This window comes from Mus musculus, chromosome 2 (assembly GCF_000001635.26).
Source record: "Mus musculus strain C57BL/6J chromosome 2, GRCm38.p6 C57BL/6J".
NCBI classification, from domain to species: Eukaryota; Metazoa; Chordata; class Mammalia; order Rodentia; family Muridae; genus Mus; species Mus musculus.
In genome coordinates, this window is record NC_000068.7 from 132605800 (window position 1) to 132626799 (window position 21000).

General features: G+C 44.1%; 1 long non-coding RNA gene across 2 annotated transcripts in view; it reads left to right on the plus strand.

Moving 5' to 3' along the window:
• The window catches only part of AU019990 (expressed sequence AU019990), a 54872-nt gene that overhangs the window by 7604 nt on the left and 26268 nt on the right, over nt 1-21000 (plus strand). The window contains exons 3-4 of one of the 2 annotated variants that reach the window (NR_033468.1): nt 8583-8693; nt 11903-11955. The exons of the other annotated variant lie outside the window; for it this stretch is intronic. This is a non-coding gene — a long non-coding RNA (expressed sequence AU019990). The remainder of the gene's footprint in view (nt 1-8582; nt 8694-11902; nt 11956-21000) is intronic. 2 annotated transcript variants of the gene reach the window in all.

The following is a 21000-nucleotide window of genomic DNA, read 5'->3' on the forward strand; positions in this document are numbered from 1 at the left end:
TTCATAATTTACCAAGCCTCTAGCAGTAGCAACCAGACCAAACAAGACCCAAATCTGAGCTCAGATCTTTTAGAGGCTACTGCTCTGTCTTCTACCTTGTTGCTAACTTTTTCCATATACTTGCTGCTGGAGGGCATTTCTGGAAAGAAATACAAACAATTTCCAAGTGACATCTGCCTGTCCATGTGTATCCTATGAGTAACTCAGAGGGCTGAACAGAGAAAGGAAGCAATGATACACTCCATTGGGCAGCTAAGGAGACAACGTGTCTCCTTAGAGTCTCACCAGGAAACTGTCTACGTTGAACTAATGAGAATATGAAGAACATGGAAAGATTACGGAGAACTCAATTCCATGATGAGTGTTTTTTGTAAACAGAACAGACAGCAAGAAGAACAGGCTGTGAACAAGAAGGTTGTGAGGCCCGGTGTGGTGGTGCTTGTCTTTAATCCCAGCATTCCAGAGGCAGAGAGGACTCTGTTAGTTTGAGAGCACCTTCGTTTATACAGCAAGTTCCTGGTCAGCTGAAGTGAGACCCTGTGGATGACAGGAAGAGGAGGAAGAGGAGGAAGTGGTATTGGCACAGTGTTGGCTGCAGCTCTCAAGATCTCCTTTCCTAATATGAAGCAGAATTTAGAAGGCACACTTGAGCCATTGGTGGTCATTGCCTCCTTCCAGTCAGGATGCCAATACTAGTGATAAAATAAAGCCCTACAAATATCAAACTCATTTTTTTTTCTCATGAGAACAGAAGTATTAGGGTTAAGGACGGAACATACTTGGTGAAATGCTTGCTGAGGTCACACATGAGACCCTAGGTTGAATCCTCAGCACTGAGTAAACTAAGCTAAGTGGTGCCCACCTATAATCCCAGCACTCAGGAGGATCCAAAGTTCAATCCTCACTTACATAGTGAGTTCAAGGCCAACCTGGGTTATATGAGGCTGTCTCAAAGAAACAAACCAAATAATTTTAAATAAAAAATAAACATAATCAGCAGAAGAAAATACCCTAATGCTGGCAAGATGGTAAAGGCATATGCCACCAAGCCAGGCTCCTGGGATTTGATCCCTGGGACCTATATGGTAGAGAGAAGGTGAGAAATGACTTCACAGGTTGTCTTTAGACTTATACACACACACACACATACACACACACACACACAGAGAGAGAGAGAGAGAGAGAGACAGAGACAGAGAGAGAGAGAGAGACAGAGACAGAGAGACAGAGACAGAGAGAGAGACACATATACACAGAGAAAGTAAATGGATAAAAATTTTAAAACAAGTAATCCTCCTCCCAGCTTTGAAACACTGGAAGTCAAGGAATCACTCCAACTCAGTCCATGGAAGTTGAATCCAGTAAACTACTTAATCACATCTGGTTTCCATAGCAACAACCACATACACGGCTTTGTTGAACAAGACTGAATAAGGGCTGCCAGTGTGAAACACAAATTGTGCTCTGTTCTTGGTTCATCAGCATCTCCTCCTTGAACACTGGGTGCAAAGGGTGCAGCACTCCGCGTTTTTCTCCGTGGTGATCACCTGGCTTCACAGGGATCACCTCAGCTCCTTGTTTCTGGTGCAGAGCTCAGGACTGTGGGAGGAGACACATTGCAAGCACTCTAAACGGAAAGAAAACCATTTCAGATAGTTGCTCATCCACCCAGGGATTTTTTTTCTCCCAGGCAGTCGTGCCTTTTTCTGTTGTATTCGGATCTGAGACAGATTTCCTAAGTGCCAGGCTATTTTTAGAGGGGCTTGGGAGAGGGAAGAGCTTAAAATCCACCTAAACTTAGACTCAGTGTCTCTCAGGGATACAGTTTGCACGTGCACAAACATGCCACACTACAGATCCCAGGCTTCTCTCCCTCTAGACTGAGAACTCAAAGATGAGAAGAATCACTCTCCAGCACAGGCTGAGGGAGAGGGGGTGAGATGGGAGCTGTTGGCTGGATAAATGTTCTGGGAAGTTACAGGGCACAGGCCTACAGGTGAAGGGGAATCCCCGGCCTGAAAGAAAAAACTCAGCAAGATTACATCAGCAGGTGGCGAGGTGAAAGGCTGAGCAGTGGATAGGCAGCCACAGAGTCTGGGCTTTCCCTCAAGAGCAACAGGAAGTTGGTGATCAAGGAAGTCACACAACTGGAGTTGCTGTGTAGAAAGATGACATTCAACCCTCAAGACCCTGAGACAGTCCTCAATGAGAGCTCTGCTTTTAGGCCTTCTCTTCCTCTGTGACATAGCCCATCTTCCCAGCTGCCATTCCCTCAGGAGTGGCAGCTTCTATAGTAGTTGACTAGGGAGCCCCACGATGAGGGCAAAGAGAAACTGCTCACTCTTTGCTGTGGATTGGAGAGCCCTCAATCTCCAAGGCTGAATGAAGTCCTGTTACCAGTGGTATAGTTGGGGACATGGGCAGTAAACTTAGGAGGTCCCAAAAGATAATTCTTCATCTGGCAGCATTGCTGGCCATGTATGTATGTATGTATGTATGTATGTATGTATGTATGTATGTATTGGGTTTTTTTTTGAGACAGGGTTTCTCTGTGTAGCCCTGGCTGTCCTGGAACTCACTCTGTAGACCAGGCTGGCCTTGAGCTCAGAAATCTGCCTGCCTCTGCCTCCCAAGTGCTGGGATTAAAGGCATGCGCCACCACTGCCTGGCTCAGCATTGCTGGCCTTAAGGAGTAAACTAGGGCTCTCTCTAGTATGAAGACCTTGAAGAAAAAACACACAACAGGAAGGTGGCCATCTATAAGCCAGGTCATGTAGCACCCTGATATTAGACTTCTAGCTTTTAGAATCCTTTGTTCATTACCTCGTGATATTTTATTATGATTATCCAAGCAAGCTGTATTACATTTTTTTAAAAGATTTATTTATTTATTATATGTAAGTACACTGTAGCTGTCTTCAGACACTCCAGAAGAGGGCATCAGATCTTGTTACTGATGGTTGTGAGCCACCATGTGGTTGCTGGGATTTGAACTCGGACCTTTGGAAGGGCAGTCGGTGCTCTTAACCACTGAGCCATCTCTCCAGCCCTGTATTACATTTTTAGTTACATTTATCATTTAATTGTTATTTATTTATTTATTTATTTACTCTGTGTGTGTGTGTGTACGTGTGCCACACTGCATAGCACACCTCAGACAACAGCATGGAGGAATCGAATCTCAACCATCACATAGATCCCAGAATTTGAACTCAGGTCTGAGGTCACAGAATAGCTCAGAAGAGTTTGTGCTCTGTCTTTATCACACAGATCCCACAGACTGAACGCAGGTTGTCAGGCTTGACAGCTTGTGTCTGTGCCCCATGAGCCATCTCGCCTGACCTGTATTAGTTTCCTATGGGCCTCTGTGACTAAAATATCTGCCCAAACAACCAAGGCATAAAAGACTCATCTGGGCTCATAGGGTTTGAGGGACCTCAGACCATCATGGTGGATGGAAGCACAATGAGATGGACCTTGGGACAGCAGCTCCCACATCACCTGTCCAGCCAGTCAGCTGAGTACACAGGCAGAGATCAGAAATGGAAATGACACTTGAATACCCACCATTAGTGACATGCTTCCGTCAGCCAGGTCCACCTGCTATAACTTCACAGCCTCCAAAATGGTGTCACAAGTGCTGGGGTCAAGCATTCAGAGTGGAACATTCAAATTATAAGTCATTGTCCTTCCAGACAATGAAGAATAAATATTTTTATAGAATTTCTTTCCTTTATAAACCTGAAGAATATTCCAATATATGCTGTATGTGTATGTATGTATCATATTTTAAAAACATCCTGCTCTCAGCCCATGACTACTTGTTTCTCCCTTCATCCAGCATCTTTCTTCTTCTTCTCCTCTTCTTCCTCCTCCTCCTATTCCTCATCTTCTTTTTCTCCTCTTCCTCTCCTTCTTCCTCCTTCCCCTCTTCTTTTGAGACAGGGCCTCCTGACTGTCCTGGAGCTCTGTGTAGATCAGGATGGCCTTAAATGTACAGAGACTTGCCTGCCTCTGTCACCTAAATCATGGGATTAAAGATAAGCAACACCACGCCCAGCTAGCCACCATCTTTCAATAGCTCCTCAGCCTGAGGTGAGGGCTGAACCTTGGAGGGGTATAATATAGATGCCCCATTTGTCGCTTAGCACTTCACAGTCAATTATTTTTGCATTTTGAAGAGCTGTGAATTTCTGTGTTATTCCCACTACATTCCACAAAGAAACTTCTCTAATGAGGTCCCAGGGCTGCACTAACTTATGGGTAGAGAGATGTGAATTTAAAGGGCAGTTGGATACAATGTCTGTTTAACAAATAATAGTAGTAGGTCCTTCCATGAGGCTAGTCAATTTACCAACCATGATTAAATTTGCAATACCAGGCATGTGTTTTCTCCTATGGAGTAGGACTTAAAGTTAACCAAAAAGTGGTTGGTTACCCCCAAAACATTCATGCCACTATTGCATCTATGGGCGTGTTTTGCCATGCTGGTCACTATTGTGGTTCATATGATTCACAGTTGGGTAAGACTGTTGATGACTTTTGATGCCCTCCTCCCCCCAAGGGACCGCATAGTACCTTCAAGTACCATGAGAGTTGGCTAGCAGGGAGTAAGCTTCTTGGTTGATACCAACTTGACTTCTCTATGTCCTGTGACCAATATGCGTGGTGTCTTCAACAATATGGTCTTACAATGCAGCTCATGCCAAGAGCAATGACAATAGTCTATATTGTTTTTTGGGGGGTCTCTGGGGTACCCTTGACCACAATTGCGAAAGGAAGTATCCCATATTTGGCATACTATTTGGCAGCCTATGACTTCTGGGATAAGTCCCCTGTGTAGAGTAACTCCAATTAAACTCTTTTATATTGATATACATATTTTTGATCATATATGAAGTTTCTAAAATAGCAGATTCCCATATGGCCTTTTGAGCATCCTTAGTTAGTCATTCCTCCTCTACACCTATCCCCAGCTCCATCCTCCCATCCCCCCACTCTTGGCTAACCCTCCCTCTCTGTTATTCCCCCTTTTCCTCCATATAATCTGTTTTCTACTGTCCTCTATCCCTTAAGATTGTTCTCTCCCCTCCCCACCAATGGTCCCTTTTTAGTTTCCTGGGTTCTACAGACACTTCATCTAAGCATACAGATCTGAAGATTCAATGCTCAGCTCTCACTATGAGTGGGGACAGGTGATGTTTGTCTTCCTGGGTCTGGGTTACCCCTTCGGAAAGGGTTTAACAGGAGAATTCTAAGCAGTGTGTTGATACATCAGTGACATTTCCAGGGGACAAAGGGTATGAGAATTTGATTACATTAAGGGTCCTAACTCTCATTGGGAGGGGTGGGTATCTCACTACTTAGCCCTTGCTGGACCAGAATTGCTTTATAGACTAAGTTATCCCCAAACTTGCCGAGATCCTCCTACCTATGCCTCCTGGGTGCTCGATCAGTCCTAAACGACCCAGCAGAGGTCCTGATTCTCCCTCCCCCTCTTCACTCAAACCTTTGCTGTGCCACAATGCAGCCTTCCAGAAGGAAGGAAGAGTGCCTTGTGTGGTGAGGAACATCTGTAATCCCAGCTCTCAGGAGGCAGTCAGGCAACACAGCCCTGCCTGGGCTGTAGCTGAGATCCTGTGTCACATGCACATACTAATGTGGAAGCAGGTGGTGATGAGGCATGTCACCTTTTTGTGCTCTTATGATAATGACTGTATAGTCATCTGACTTGAGAGGGAAGCTATGCTTCAATAGTGTATCCTTTTCCCACTGCAAATGCCTCCATCTAACCTTAGTGGGACAAACCACACAGTTTTCTAACAAACTCAGGAGCTCTGTTATTGTGACATCCTATTTGAAAACGCAGGCAAGTTTGTACTCAGTTCTTAAGTGCCTGTGGCAAGACAGCAAATGAGACCCATGAGAGTCAAGGCCCCTGGCAAAACTCCACATGCCTAGCTGAGGCCTATGCCACCAGGAGTCTTGAATCCCAGGGGTATAATCATGTTTCCATCACAGGGGGTGGCTAGAGCCACCTTGAGTGGTGGATCCTAGTGGGAAGAGTCTTCCCACTGCAAAGGGGACACCTTGTGCTCCTCAGAGAATCATCCAGGTGTCAACCTGCTACCAACCTCTGCATTTCTCCAGACAGCCTGCTGTGGAAACTGTGCTTCTTTGGTACATGACAGTGACTTCATGCTCCTGAGTGTCTTGAACACTTCAACAGGTCTTCGGGGATAATCTGATCAGGGAATGTGGCCGCAGCTCAATAGTAGAACATTTGTGTTTACCACATAAAAGGGCCTAGGTTCAATCTCTGAAACCAAAAGGAAAAAGTTGTCATAGTAGCGTATATCTGAAAGAGCTATATATTCTTAGCACTCAGAGGGTTGAGGCAGGAGCCAGCTGGGGTTAAATAATGAGGCCATGTCTAAAAATTTTTTTTGTTAAAAAAGAGATAATTCTATGTAAGAGACTGTGGTAGGACACTTCTTGCCTAGCATGCATGCACATATAAGGGCCATTCAATCTCCAGTACACAATACATGTATACCACACACACATATGTATTACACATTATACCTATTTATATGTGGGCCATATCTTTTCTTATGTACAATACTTATGTAAAGTATTGATAGAAATAACAAAACCATCAGAAATTTGAGTGTTCTCTTCTTTTTCTTTTTTTCATGTATGTGTGGTATGTGTATGCAATTTGTATATGTGCTTGCATGTGCATGGGTGTGCAGGCACACATGAAACCCCAAAGCTAATGTTAAGAATCTTCCTCAGTTGTGCTTTCACCTGAGTGTTTGGAAGCACAATCTTTCAATCAAACCCCAGAGCTCCCCGTTTGGCTAAGCTTGATAACCAGCTTGCTCCAAGGTTCCTGGGTCTGTCGTCCAAGGTTGGCATTATATGCAAGCTGTCACTCCCATTTGGCATTTACATGGGTTATAGAGATTGGAATTCTGGTCTTCTTGCTTGTATGCAAGTGCCTTAACCACTGAACTATCTCCTCAACCCAAATTAAAAACAAGAACAAACAACAAAACAGTTAAGAGATTAGTGGTCCTGACTAACCTTGGGTTATCTATAATAGATCAGGCTGGCCTAGAACTTGTGAGAATCTACTCTCTGCTAAGGTGACACCTTATCCAGGTTAGACTGTGTTTCCTTCTCCTCACTCTGTGTTAGTTTTGGATTCAGTGTGGCTAAAGATGAACTTGCACAGTTCTGGATTACAGGTATCTACCACTATGCCCAATTTCCACAATGCTGGGAATTAAACCCAGGGATTTACGAATGCTAAGCAAGCACTCTACCAACTGAATGACAGCTTCAGCCCTACGTCTCACTTGTGTTTGTCAGTGCTGAGAAATTTTCTAGAGCAAAATTGTAGTGTCTCTTCTTCAAAAAAGAATGCATTTTCCCTAAAAGTAGAAACAAAATTCAACTCAGAAGCCAGAGAGAAAACTGACTAATTTGATGAATCAAAAGACACACAAAAAATGAATTTAAAAGGCAAGTCAAGGAGTTAGTTGGAAATGGTGGTGCACACATTTAATCTCAGTACTACAGAGGCAGAGGTAAGGGTATATCTGAGTTTGAAGCCAACTTTGTCTATATAGTTCCAGGCTACCAGGCTACACCGTGAGACTCTGTCTAAAAAACTAAAATAAAAAAGAAGGAGTTTAAAAAAAATAAGCTTAAAGATATAGATTTATTGTTATTAATATCATTATTTTAGGGCCGATAGTCTCCAATACCTAGAAAGTTATACACTGTTGGTAGAACTGAAAACTGGCAGAGCCTTTGACAAGAGAGTTTGGTTGTGTATGTCAGTACTTTAAGGACATGACACAGCACTTTCGAGTTTTGTGATCTAGTCCAAAGATATAGTTACTTGTATAAACAAAGGGCCAAGTACAAGATGTGGTGTGAGTCACAGGCTACAGCCAGCACGCCTTGCCTGGGAGAGTGCCTACGTAAGCTATGTATGACTCACCTATTTTATTGACAACATTTAACACCTACAAAGAAGATTTGAGCAGACCCAGAAGCAGCTGCAAGATGAAACTTGGCACAAAGATAAACAATGAGGACTACCGGTGCTGAAATCATGTTCTGAATGTCCTGGATATTAGGCCCTGGTGAAAATGGTAAGACTGTGTAAGAATCTATGGCAGTGTACACTGTTGGTCCCAGCACTTAGGCAGGCAAGTGCCTGTGACTTGGACTACACAGTGAGACTCTGCCTCAACAATAAATGAATAAACACAGTTCATTAAAAGAAACAAGTTGTCGGTGGGAAATAGGAGGGCCAGGATGTTCAAAGCCATCCTTGGCTATATTGGGAATTCTAGACCAACTTGGCTCAAAGGAAATCCTGTTTCAAAGAAAAAGAAAAACAAACTTTTGCATACCAAGCACAGAGTCAAGGCTTTAACATTAAAAATAATGCATGTGGGTTTGGGGAGGTGATACAGTGGGTAAAGTATTGGCCGTGTAAACCACAGCACCCGAGCTGGAATTCTCAGGACCTACAGTAAGTTGGATTTTGTCTATAATCCCAGTGTCCTTGTGATGAGATGGGAAGTGGAGGCACAGAATCCTTGGAAGCTCCTAGGTCGGCCAGTCTGACACACAGCGGGGAACAAGAGACCCTGTCTTAAACATGGTGGAAGGTGAGGACCACAACCTAAGATTGTTCTCTGATCTGCACAATTGCACCATGGCATACACATGCCTGGACTCACACACCCAAATAGGTATACATACATCATATGTACATATTCATATACTCATATACAAAAATTATCTATTGCATATCTATACAGGCATAAAATATACCTTGTTAATGACAGTGTTCTTTGAAATTTGTTTGTTATTAGATATTTTCTTCATTTACATTTCAAATGCTATCCCCCAAATCCCCTATACCCTTCCCCTGCCCTGCTCCCCAACACACCCACTCCTGCTTCCTGGCCCTGGCATTCCCCTGTACTGGGGCATATGATCTTCACAAGACCAAGGGCCTCTCCTCCCATTGATGGCCTTCTAGGCCATCCTCTGCTACATATGCAACTAGAGACACATCTCTGGGGGTGAGGGGAGTACTGGTTAGTTCATATTGTTGTTCCTCTTATAGGGTTGCAGACCCCTTTAGCTCCTTGGGTACTTCCTCTAGCTCCTTCATTAGGGGTCCTGTGTTCCATCCAATAGATGACTGTGAGCATCCACTTCTGTATTTGCCAGGCACTGGCCTAGCCTCACAAGAGAGAGCTATATCAGGGTCCTGTCAGCAAAATCTTTCTTGTTGTTGTTTTTTTTTTTTTTTTTTTTTTTTTTTTTTTTTTTTAAGATAGGGCTTTACTGTGTACCGCAGCCAGCCAGGTGATTTCAAATGACAATCCTTCTGCCTCGGTCACCTGAATGGTAAGATTATGTTATGTAGTTCCTGCAGTGTTCTTTTCAGAGGAAGGGGGTTATGTTGGAAGGATAATAGATTCTACAGATGTTTTGTATTTTTGTAGAGCAACAAATGCAACATCCATAAAACACAATAGAAAGCAATATACATCCTTCCTTTGAAACAAGTTCTCCCCTGTAGTTGACCTTGAACTCACTGTGCAGTTTGGAATTATGGAAATCCCCCTGTTTTAACATGCCAAGTGATTGGGTTACAGATGAATACCACCATATCCGGATGCAATGAAAATATTTTAAACCCCCCACATAATAACCATACACATGTATGTACACCTGCATATGTTCACACCCACATTTGTATACCTTCACAGCTGAGCCTTAGGCTAGGTAATAAATACAAGGTTGGTTCTAGGCTCTAAGATAGAGAATGGCAAACATTATAAAATTATAAAAAATTATAAAAAATACATACATCTTGTATGTATTTTTTGCCCACATAGTCAACTTCCTCAGCAATATGGAAACAATGTGCTTAGGGCTTAGTCACAAGGATGATGTATAAACACTGGTCTTGGTTGTACACAGCCATCATCTCAGTCCTGAGGGGGTTGGGAGGTAGGCAGATAGGTCTTGAGTTCCAGGGCAGCCTGGGCTACATACAGAGACCCTATCTCAAAAGCTCAGAGCTGGGGTGCAGCTTAGAGACTGAGCACGTGCTGGCATGCATGAGGCTCTGAGTGTGTTCTCCAGCACCTGCAGTAACAGTGATAAAAGCAATGTCCTGCTTAGCACTCACCTTCTAGCCCCACCCAGGCCAAGATTTCTCCTGCTCTCATCACAGTCCTCCTCATTGTATTGTCTACTTCCCACTGTCTCCAGGCACAGAGGACAGACCCACGTTGGCTACTCCTGTAGAATCTGTGTCTTTGGAGTTGATATGGTGAAGCGCAAGAATGGTCCATCCTGTGCAACTAACCTTGGGTCTCAAATGTTACTCTTGTCTTAGATTTAACCAATTTAAATAGCCTTAACACAATAGCTTCTCATGTGATGTAATTTTTTATTTATTAATTTATTATATGTAAGTACACTGTAGCTGTCTTCAGACATTCCAGAAGAAGGCATCAGATCTCATTACAGATGGTTGTGAACCACCATGTGGTTGCTGGGATTTGAACTCAGGACCTTTAGAAGAGTAGTCAGTGCTCTTACCCGCTGAGCCATCTCGCCAGCCCCAGTAATATTTTTTTAATTTAAGAAATAAGTAAAACTGCAAAGACAGCTAACAATGCTGTCTCTCTCCTGTCAGATTTTCTCTTCAACTTCTTTTCATAGACATTTTAGCCTCTGGCGCATAGTACGGTCCCAGGTCTGCCCACATTCATATGTGCTTCATTCAGGTCCTGGCAGAGACAACAGAAAGAGAAGACCGTTTAATAAAGGCTTCCCACAAACATAGAGACTGCAACAAGGAAACGTGTAACAAGTATGAAATCTTTCCAGTAGCAGCAAGCAAAATGCAGAACCCAGAAAGGCCTGCCACTGTAGGAGGTCTCAAAAGATGACTCTTCATCTGGCAGCATTGCTGGCCTGGCCTTCTTTTTTTTTTAGTTTTTCGAGACAGGGTTTCTGTGTATAGTCCTGGCTGTCCTGGAACTCACTTTGTAGACCAGGCTGGCCTCAAACTCAGAAATCAGCCTGCCTCTGCCTCCCGAGTGCTGGGATTAAAGGCGTGTGCCACCACTGCCTGGCTGTTCGTCACAGAATTAGCACTGCCTCTGCCCACAAAGCCAGGCACTGTTACAAGAGGAGGAGGCCAGAGCACACCCGTCTGCCTCTTTCCCTCCCTCTAGAGTCCTTCCCACCTATGTGTTCTGTCAAATAAAGCAGACTAAAGGAAGAGGCAGAATCCAGGCAAGGTGACACACACCTGTAACCCCAGCTTCCCAGGAAGCAGAGGCAGGGGGATTGAAAGGAACCAGGACACAAGGCCATCCTAAACAACGTGCTGTGATAGAGCCAGGCAGGAAAGCTCATAACCTTAGCACTGGAGAGGTGGAGGCTGGAGTGGAGCATCACGAGTTGGAGGTCAGCTGGGGCTATAAGTCTCATCTCTTTAAGAGATAAAAGTAAAGGCAGATGAAAGGGAGGTGTTGCTGATTCCCATAAAGCTTCTGAGGCCAGAGTGTTGGGGTTCAGGAGTCACCCCACAAACCACACAAACATCGATCTCAGTTAGACAGGGATGGTTTATTGAGCGTACACCTCAAGACTGACCCATCAGGGTCACCACCTAGAGTTAGGAGCTAAGGCTGGACCTTGAACAATTCTCAGGGCCAGCTTATAAAGGAACAAAACACAATGAACTCATACATAACATGGCAGGGTGGTTGGCCCCAACTCAAGCTATTTTGCCTAACTAGACAGAATGGTTCTAACAGATCGTTATTCTGACTGGTCCTAGGTGGAGCTTATAGTCATGCAATTTTGTAAAATGAACGTACAGAACCTAACAAGGTATGTGGTCAGCATGACTCTACTTCAAATCAAACTATTTTTCTGCGTCAATGACTGCAGGCATGAAACAAAATGGCTATGGCCTTGCAGGGGGTCAGGCCTCAACACAAAGGTAGGTAGAGAATGGGGAAATTTGTGTTTGCATCACAAGGCATTGCTTTTGTTTTGCAAATTGATGTGTATCACGTTTACTCTTGGCTTTTCCAGCTTACTTTCTTCATCATCCCAGGGTGTGTGTGTGTGTGTGTGTGTGTGTGTGTGTGTGTGTGTGTGTGTTGGTAAAGCCAAAGATTAGCCTTGTACCTCAAGCAGTGATAGAGGCAAGGGCTCCACCACCAATGAGTTGCTTTCTTTCTACTCTTTGAGACCAGATCTCACGAAATTGCCGAGGATAGCCTTGAACTTACTCTGTACCCAAGGCTGGCTTTAATACTTTAAATGTTCTGTGTATCCCTGCCAAGTAGGTGGAATGAGAGCCTGTATCACCATCCTCAGCACCACTTCATTGCTGACATTTATCTGTGCTGAAAACCTCACTGCTAATGCACATGTCCATCTTTTCTCTGCCCTCAAATGTCTTCATTTCACTCTCCTAAACAGGCTTATGTGCACACAGCCCAATTCATATGTGCAAGAATCTTATTTGAGTGCACATGTACATATGTGCACTTATGCATATACACAAGCACACATACAAATCTGTATATGCATATTTACATATATGTGCATGTTTCCATTCATCTTTCCTCTCTGTAAAATTCTTTCTTTTTTTGTGGATTTGGCTTATTTATTTATTTTTATTAGATACTTTATTTACATTTCAAATGTTAGCCCCTTTCCTAGTTCCCCCCCCCCCCGCCCAAAAATCCCCTATCCTCTCTCCCCTCCCCCTGCTCCCCAACACACCCACTCCAGCTTCCTGGCCCAGGCAGTCCCCTATATCGGGGCATAGAACTTTCACAGAACCAAGGGCCTCTCCTCCCATTGATAACCCACTAGGCCATCCTCTGCTACATATGCAGACTAACTAGAGGGCACAGGGACAGCATCCTAATTAACAAAATCAGAAATGAAAAGGGAGACAAAACAACAGAAACTGAGGAAAGCCAAAAAATCATCAGATCCCACTACCAAAGCCTATACTCAACAAAACTGGAAAACCTGGATGAAATGGACAATTTTCTAACAGATACCAGGTACCAAAGTTAAATCAGGATCAGATTAACGATCTAAACAGTCCCATATTCCCTAAAGAAATAGAAACAGTCATTAATAGTCTCCCAACCAAAAAAAAAGCCCAGGACTAGATGGGTTTAGTGCAGAGTTCTATCAGACCTTCAAAGAAGACCTAATTCCAATTCTCCTCAAACTATTCCACAAAATAGAAACAGTCCTGTGAATCTGGGATCCTGTGATGTTGAGATTCTGGGTGTGTCAGAGTTCTTGGCAGTCAAAGCTTTCTCTGAGACCCTCAGATCCTGGTGTGACCAAGCTCCTCGAATCCTGGGATCTTAAGATCCTGGGTGTGTTAGAGTGCCTAGAAGTGGTACCTCCTCTGGGGACTGCAGGGCTGTCCACTAGTTCAAAACCAAGATAGACCAGCACCGACTGGAAGGAACCCGAGCCACTGGTCAGGCGGGGTTCCTGTGTCCTTGCTCCTGCTGGCCCCAGGTACTGCCAGTTCTGTTGGGACAGATGTTGTATTCCACTCACCAGTGATCCTAAGATCTGGGCATGCTAGGCGCCTGGTGGGTGGAGAGTCCTCTGGGGACTGAGACTGTCCGCCAGGTTCTGGTCCAAGCATAAAATTGCTTTCTATTGTAATACTTCCAACCTTCCCTTCTCCAGTTGGGTGCAAAAGTCCTCATTTCTGATTCTCCTGCACCACCTTGCTATTATCTGACTCTCAAACCTTGCCAATGCAAAGGTTTTTAAACTGTATCCTTTTTATTTGCTTTCTCCCCTCAAGTGTGTTCTTAACATCCCCCTGCCTCACAAGCTCCAACAGTGGCTGTGAAACCTGCCAAAGGCTGACCAGGAAGCACTTGAGAAAGCTGCTGGTCCAAGACATGCCTTCACTTGGTTCCTCTGACCTCCAACTCATATTCCCTGATGCCAGAACACACACTAGGTGTTTCATGCCAGTCCATTTCACAAGAAGAAACTCAAAACAGCCTCAGTCCCTTTCGTTTTCTTGTCACATTGGAGGAAACCTGAGGAAGCACAGGCACTTTTGGAATGAGCTCTATACAGTTTTTTTTTTTTTTTCCATGAGAGAAAAACAGTGGTGTTAGAAAGTTTGTGTTTGAAGTATTAAAAGGTATAAAATACCTCTGTGTGTGTGTGGGGGGGGGGATCCATAATTAGGGAAATGATGGTGATAATAAAGAGTGACCATCTCTAGGGAGATCAGTGAGAATTCCAGGTCTGAGGTGTCATGGGTGGAATACAGCCTTATTGTCCTGTATAGTTGGTGTTATCCTTCATTTGGCCGTCATCAAACAGAGAACACGCTCAGATTAAAATGTCATTTACATGCTTTTGTCATCCTAGGACATTCTGTTTTACTTGCCACGTGAGGATTATTGACTATTCCCTCAGTGAGCTTAGGCTGCTGTGATGGAATAGATAGACAGGATGGCTTGTAAACACTAGACGTGCATTTCTCATAGTTCTCGACACTCAGAAGTCCTAGTGTGAAAGATCTGGTGTCTCGTGAAGAACAGCTTCCTTTTTTTATAGACAGGGTTTCTCTGTGTAGCTCTGGTTGTCTTGCTGGCTTTAATCTCAGAGATCTGCCTGCCTCTGCCTGCTGGGATTAAAGTTATCCTGTCCCCAACCCCGTCCCCAGCCCCCAACTGAAATGTTGAATTTTTAACAAATATCAAGCCATACAAAAGGAAAATCACTTTTCTAAACTTATGAAATAAAAAAATGCCAGGACAATGTGGCTGGAGAGGTGGCTTAGCAGTTAGCACTGGCTGCCCTTCTAGAGGACCCAGGTTCCATTCTAGCACCCACATGACAACTCACAGTCATCTGTACCTCCAGTCCCAGGGTCTGGGAGGACACTGGACATAGAAAGTACACAAACATGCACACAGGCAAAATACCCATATACATATGTGATTCCTAATGTTATGTTTTAAGTTTAAATTACTGTGCTTAAGAAATCTATAAAACAAAAATGCCTCTAACCTGTAAATTCTACTTGCCCAAAGACAGATCATTTCCTGGAGTGCTGGGTGCTGTTTGTTGTTAATGTGGGTAACAAACTGTGTATCTTCACTTCTGTAAACAAGCTTGGTTGCCCCAACTGTAACAGGATGCATGCTTGATCACATATATGATAGAAAGTACAGCGACAGAAAGCATGTCAAAACGTATTCAGACTAATGAGTCTCTAGGTGACCCCAGACCCAAAGCATATAAAATTAATAATTAATTAACATTTAAAAATTTATTTTTAACTAGTCAAGATTTTTATGTCTACAGAGGGAAGGCCAATATTTTCTATTTATTTCCAGTAGCATTACATTACACGCAGTACCACCACTCCCCAGCCAAAAAGTAACTCTTCTTTGCATTCTGCATAGCCAGTGGGCCGTGCCCAGCCTTGTGGGGCTGGGCAGCAGGAACAGGACTGGTATTCTGTATTCCAGAAGTACCTGAAATCAGGAAAATCAGACCAACACTGCCATCCATGGCTCCCTCAGGCCAATGTTCTCCTCCTGAGTTCACACTCCCTTCAAAACCTGGTCTTGGCTGTCAGCAAACCTTGTGACATAAGGTGGCAGGCAAATTCTTATCTCCCTGGATGCTCTTCTCTCCTTCCGACCTCCATTCTGTACTCACAGTTTTAAATTACTAAAGCTTTGACATCTCTTTCTTTTTTTTCCATCAGACCGTTTCTATGTATTTATTCACTTATTTTTGAAATAGGATTTCACTCTTTTCCTCCAAGTAGCCTAGAACTCTCAGCTATCCTCCTGTCTCAGCCTCCTGAGAGCTGGGATACAGGCATGTTTCATCTAGCATGGCTGAGATTTTTAAATTTAGTTTTGTTATTATTTTGTTTTTTGAGACAGGGTCTCTCTATGTAGCCCTGGCTCTTCTAGAACTCACTATGAATGCCAAAATGGCCCCAGACTCAGAGATCTGCCTGCCTCTGTTATGATTAAAGGTGTGTGCCACCCTAACCACTGAAGATTTTTTAATATAAGCAATTCCTACTACTCTTTCAGTTGGAGAATCAGTAGTGGATGAAAGCTAGCTGATACCCTGGAAAAGAAGAACAGACAGCTATGTGTAAAAAACGTTAGAGGGAGCTGGGAATGTAGCTCATTGATTGAGTGCTTACCTAGATAACTGTAGGCTCTGGGTTTGAACTCTACAAGAACTGGATGTGGTGACACATACTTAAGTGAGCCCTGGAAAGGTGGAGGCAGGAGGGCCAGAAGGTCAAGGTCATCCTCAGCTATATAAGGACTTTGAGGCTAGCATTGGGCACATTAGACTTTGTTTCAAAAACAAACAAGCATGGGCTGGAGAGATGGATCAGCAGTTAAGAGCACTGACTGCTCTTCCAGAGGTCCTGAGTTCAATTCCTAGCAACTACACGGTGGCTCACAACCATCTGTAATGGGATCCGACACCCCTCTTCTGACGTATCTGAAGAGAGCTGGCAGTGTTCTCACATACATAAAATAAATAAATAAATCTTAAAAAAAAAAAAACAGACAATAAGCACATATGAAAAACCTTTAGGGGTGGGCTATATAGTGAGACCCTACCACAAAACAGACAAAGCAAAACAAAGTTCTACCAACAAACAAGACACAAAATACCTTAGGACAACCAGGGCAATACCAACATAGGCAATGACTGTGGTTTAGGTACCTGCGCCCTTGGGGCCTTCAGCAGAAGCATGTCTACCAAGGGTCTGTTGTTGATGTTTTCCTCTGTCCTGATGACCATCTTGCCTTCCTTCTTGAATCGCAGCCAGACCAAGACTTCTGGGATCTTGTACATTTGAGAGAACAGCTCATCATGGCTGATAAGTGTGGGCTTAGATCTTTCAAAACCTACATTACTTAGGGTTCTTAAATGCTTCAATCTCCTTTTTAGCCCACTGACCAGAGGTAGGGGAGAAAGAAGATAATGGGAAAAGGGGTTGTGACCCTGTTTAGAAGTCGTTCCTTGGGGGCAATTCCACGAACAGGGGTCATGATTCCATAAATCTCACCTTTAATCTCCTCAAACTTATAAAACTTTTATACAAATCTTTTAATCTCTCCAACCTAGCCAAATTTTGTTTACACAAAGGCCCCTCGCTGCGTTCCCAGCATGAGCCAGTATGAAGCAAAGTTGGAGTTCATTAAAGGGTTTTTTTTTAAGCATAGAATTAAACACAGAGATGGAGACACTCCAGGAATGAATAGACAGTCGGCAGTGGCTTCTGAAGTTCTGGCTCACTGGGTTGTAGAGGAACCTTTGCTTTTTCAGTAAATGAGATCTTACAGTGGTTCTGGGTGTGCATTGGATGGTATTACAGTTGGTAAAGTAAAACCCTAGGGCACCAGAGTGGCAGAAGTTGATATGTCTTTGTTGTAAACAAAGGTTAACTTTATTGTAACAGAGCACCAGATCTTAGTAGGGCCCCAGACCTGACATGACTGACACAGTAACTAGCATCCAGGCTGTAAAACTCAGCACATGGACAACACCACCTGCCAAAACTGAAATATAGGCCCAATCCATCATAGTCCACAGTTCTGCAAAAGTCTCCAAATGTGCAAAGCGTGCTTTTTGGCTTCTGTAGTCCCTGCTTTGGCTAACCATTCTTGTTAACAAGTATGTCAACCCAGTTTTTGTGCTTAAAAGCTCACCCTGAGAAAGGGTCAGGGCTACTCTACTGGGATCCTGAGTACCCAGTGTAGTTGCCAGATGGCTAATAAAGACTTCCTATTGGCTTGATTAAGCAGTCTTCTCTAGTGAGATTCCAGAGACCAGAGTTTAAGACACTGGATGTCTCAGAGCCCCTAGGAGCAAGGAAGAGTGTGGTAGGTATGGAACTCCTATGGGGTGCACAACCTGGGATAGTCTAGGTCCCCATGGCTCCCTTTCATCAATTGCTGCTTAATGTTGTGGGGGAGTCTGACACCTCTACTCTCAAAGAAAAGAAATGAGAAAGTTGCCTGGTCTGTTACCTCTGGAAGTAAGTCTTGTCAAGGTGCCTTCTGTTTGGACACATAGGAGATAGTGGCTTCTGATCCAGGCTTCAGGAACCATGTGAGACATCACTGGATTCCCCTCATCACTGGATTCTGCTAGGTGTAATGAATGTGTGGTGGCCACTTCTGGTTGTCTTTACTCTCTCTGACTCTGTGTGTGTGTGTGTGTGTGTGTGTGTGTGTATGTGTGTGTGTGTGCATACTATCAGTTTTATGTGGTTTTATCAGGTTTTTTTGTGTGCTTTTTTTTTCCATGTGTTTTGAAAGACCTCTGAAGGGAGACCCTCACTCAAGTCTCGGGATAATAGCGGACCACCAAGAACTCACGAGAGATCAAACTTGATGCAAACCACACAAGGCTGTATTGGGGAAAGCCAGAGCTCTGGGGATGACTCATATCCCATGCAGGGGTAGAGGAGTCGACCCCGAGGGGAAAGGGGTCCCAGTTTTTATAGGTCCTCAAGGGGGAAAGGAGAAGGAGGGAGTAGGGGATATCCAGATCTAAACAATGTCTATTCTAAAATGATTGATTTCTCAAGAAATGGGTATGGGAGGGAAACAAGGAAGATGTCTAATGAAGGTGCAGTAACTCTGGATTGACCCTGACTGTGGTTGCTGGGGAGATTTTCCGACTCTATCCTAGCAACCAATATCACAAACACCTGGCAGTGAGGTGCAGCAGTGGGCACACACCTGGGCTCAAGGAACGGTCAGAACATTGGCAGACACACGGGTTCAAGGAGCGGCCAGAGCATTGGGCACCTCTATTTTTCTAAATCAGTGAAGCTAGTTCTGCTAGCAATGAAATCTATTTTGCCAATTTCAAGGCTTCTGTGACCTTTTACATTGTGTCAAGATCTTTCAAGTTCTATCATTTCTGTTTTCGTGTATTGACCCGTGGCTTTCTCTTGTGTAAGAATCCCCTGGCTCAAGCCCTGTGCTCTCTCCTGTTGGAGTCCTGAATTCTTTCGCCTATGCTAGGTTGCCCAAAGAACTGTACCCCAAAACAAAACATCTCTACGAGTCCATCCTACTCCTGGAGTGGGAGTACTTACTTGTCTTGTTGCTTGCTCCTGCTTATGGTCAGGGTCAGGGTTAGGATCAGTCCCTATGTGGGGATGGGAATGGGCTGGGCTTCTCATCTAGGGTTCCCTGCCATCTAAGCAGGTGAGGGATTCCTGCACTCTGCTATAATCAGCTCCAGGAAAGGGGGAAGGTTCCCTTGGGGTGAGTCTGAAGGATAAGAGAGTTCCACTCCTTTCTCTTTCATGATTTATGTCTTCTTTTCAGTCACTGATCCTTACAATTGGAAAACTCAAAACCCACCATTCTCTAAAAAAAGAAAAGAGAAAGAGATAGGAAAAAAGATAGAAAAAAGAAAACCCACCCCTAGACTGGGCAGGGGAATCACTGACAGTGGACTCTGGACTGAACAAATTTTCCTTTCTGTCCAACACTGACAGAGACTGTAAACAATTTTACTAGATCCTGTTTTAAAGGATTAAAGTCAGCTACTTAAAGGTATAAGTAGGTCCCAGTTGCTGGAGGTAGCTCAAAGGGTGTTTAACAAAAGAACTGACTGGGACAAGAATGTTTGCATATATTGAAAGTCACTGTCACCTTTTCTGATCATGAGACACAGACTTAGAGATACCCACTAAAATGTTGATATGTTACCCTCTGTCAGAAGAATATCTCCTCGCTGGAAATCCTGCCGTCAATCAAAAGAGACAGTTGGATTATCTCTCAGCCTAACATAAAAGATTCCCAAGGGCATGGGCAGAAACCAAGCCCCCAGGACTGGCCCAACCACAAAGCAACCCAGGATGTGGTTGAGGCACTCCTCTGAGGGACACCAGAACTCCAGCTAACTAATGACTATGTGACTGACCCAGTAGCAGGCCCTATTCCTGGACCACCCTCCAGTCCACTTTGAAAAAGCCACCACCATCAGTCCTGCCACTCTCTTGCCTGGTGACAATGTGCAGGTGCTCATTCATGACCTTCATGAGGTAAAAGGTGAAATCAGGTATGTGAGAGCTGCAGTAGTTAATTCAACTAGAACCGTTTGGGCCCACGCCTGGTACCCAGTGAGTAGGACTGATTGATCTGGCCAAGGCTCTCAGGGGGGAAAAGTAATGTCCACCACCAAATACATAGACAGTTGCTGTGCTTTAATTACTGGGCGTATCCATAGTGTGGTCGATTAAAAATGGGGAATGGGGATAAGTGCTTCTTATCCACTGGTGTATTAGTCAGAGTTCTCCAGAGTCACAGGATTTATGGATGTCTCTGTATATTGAGGTAATTTATTGTGATGACTTAAAGCCTGTAGTCCAATTAACCCAACAATGGTCAGCTGTGAATGAGAAGTCCAAGAATCTAGTAGTTACTCAGTCCCATGTGGTTAGTTGTTTCAACTGGTCTTCTGTAGAAGTAGCTTCCAACAGATGTGCTGGCTAGTAAGTGCAAGCAGGTGAAGAAGAGTGTATCTTCCAATGTCATGTAGACCTCCAGCAGAAGGTGTGTCCTGGATTAAAGGTGTGTACCACCATGCCTGGATCTGGGACTTACTTGTCCCAAACTGACCTTGAACTCAGTGATCTCCTTGCCTCAGTCTCCTGGGATTAAAGGCATGTACTACCTTGCCTGAACCTAAGCTTTTCATGGCCACTATGCCTCAAGATCTCCATGCCAAGATCCAGGTCAGAAACTTGTATTCCCCCCACCACCACCACCTCAAGTTTAGGATCACAGGTGAGCCTTCCAATTCTGGGTTGTAGTTCATCCCAGATAGAGTCAAGCTGACAAC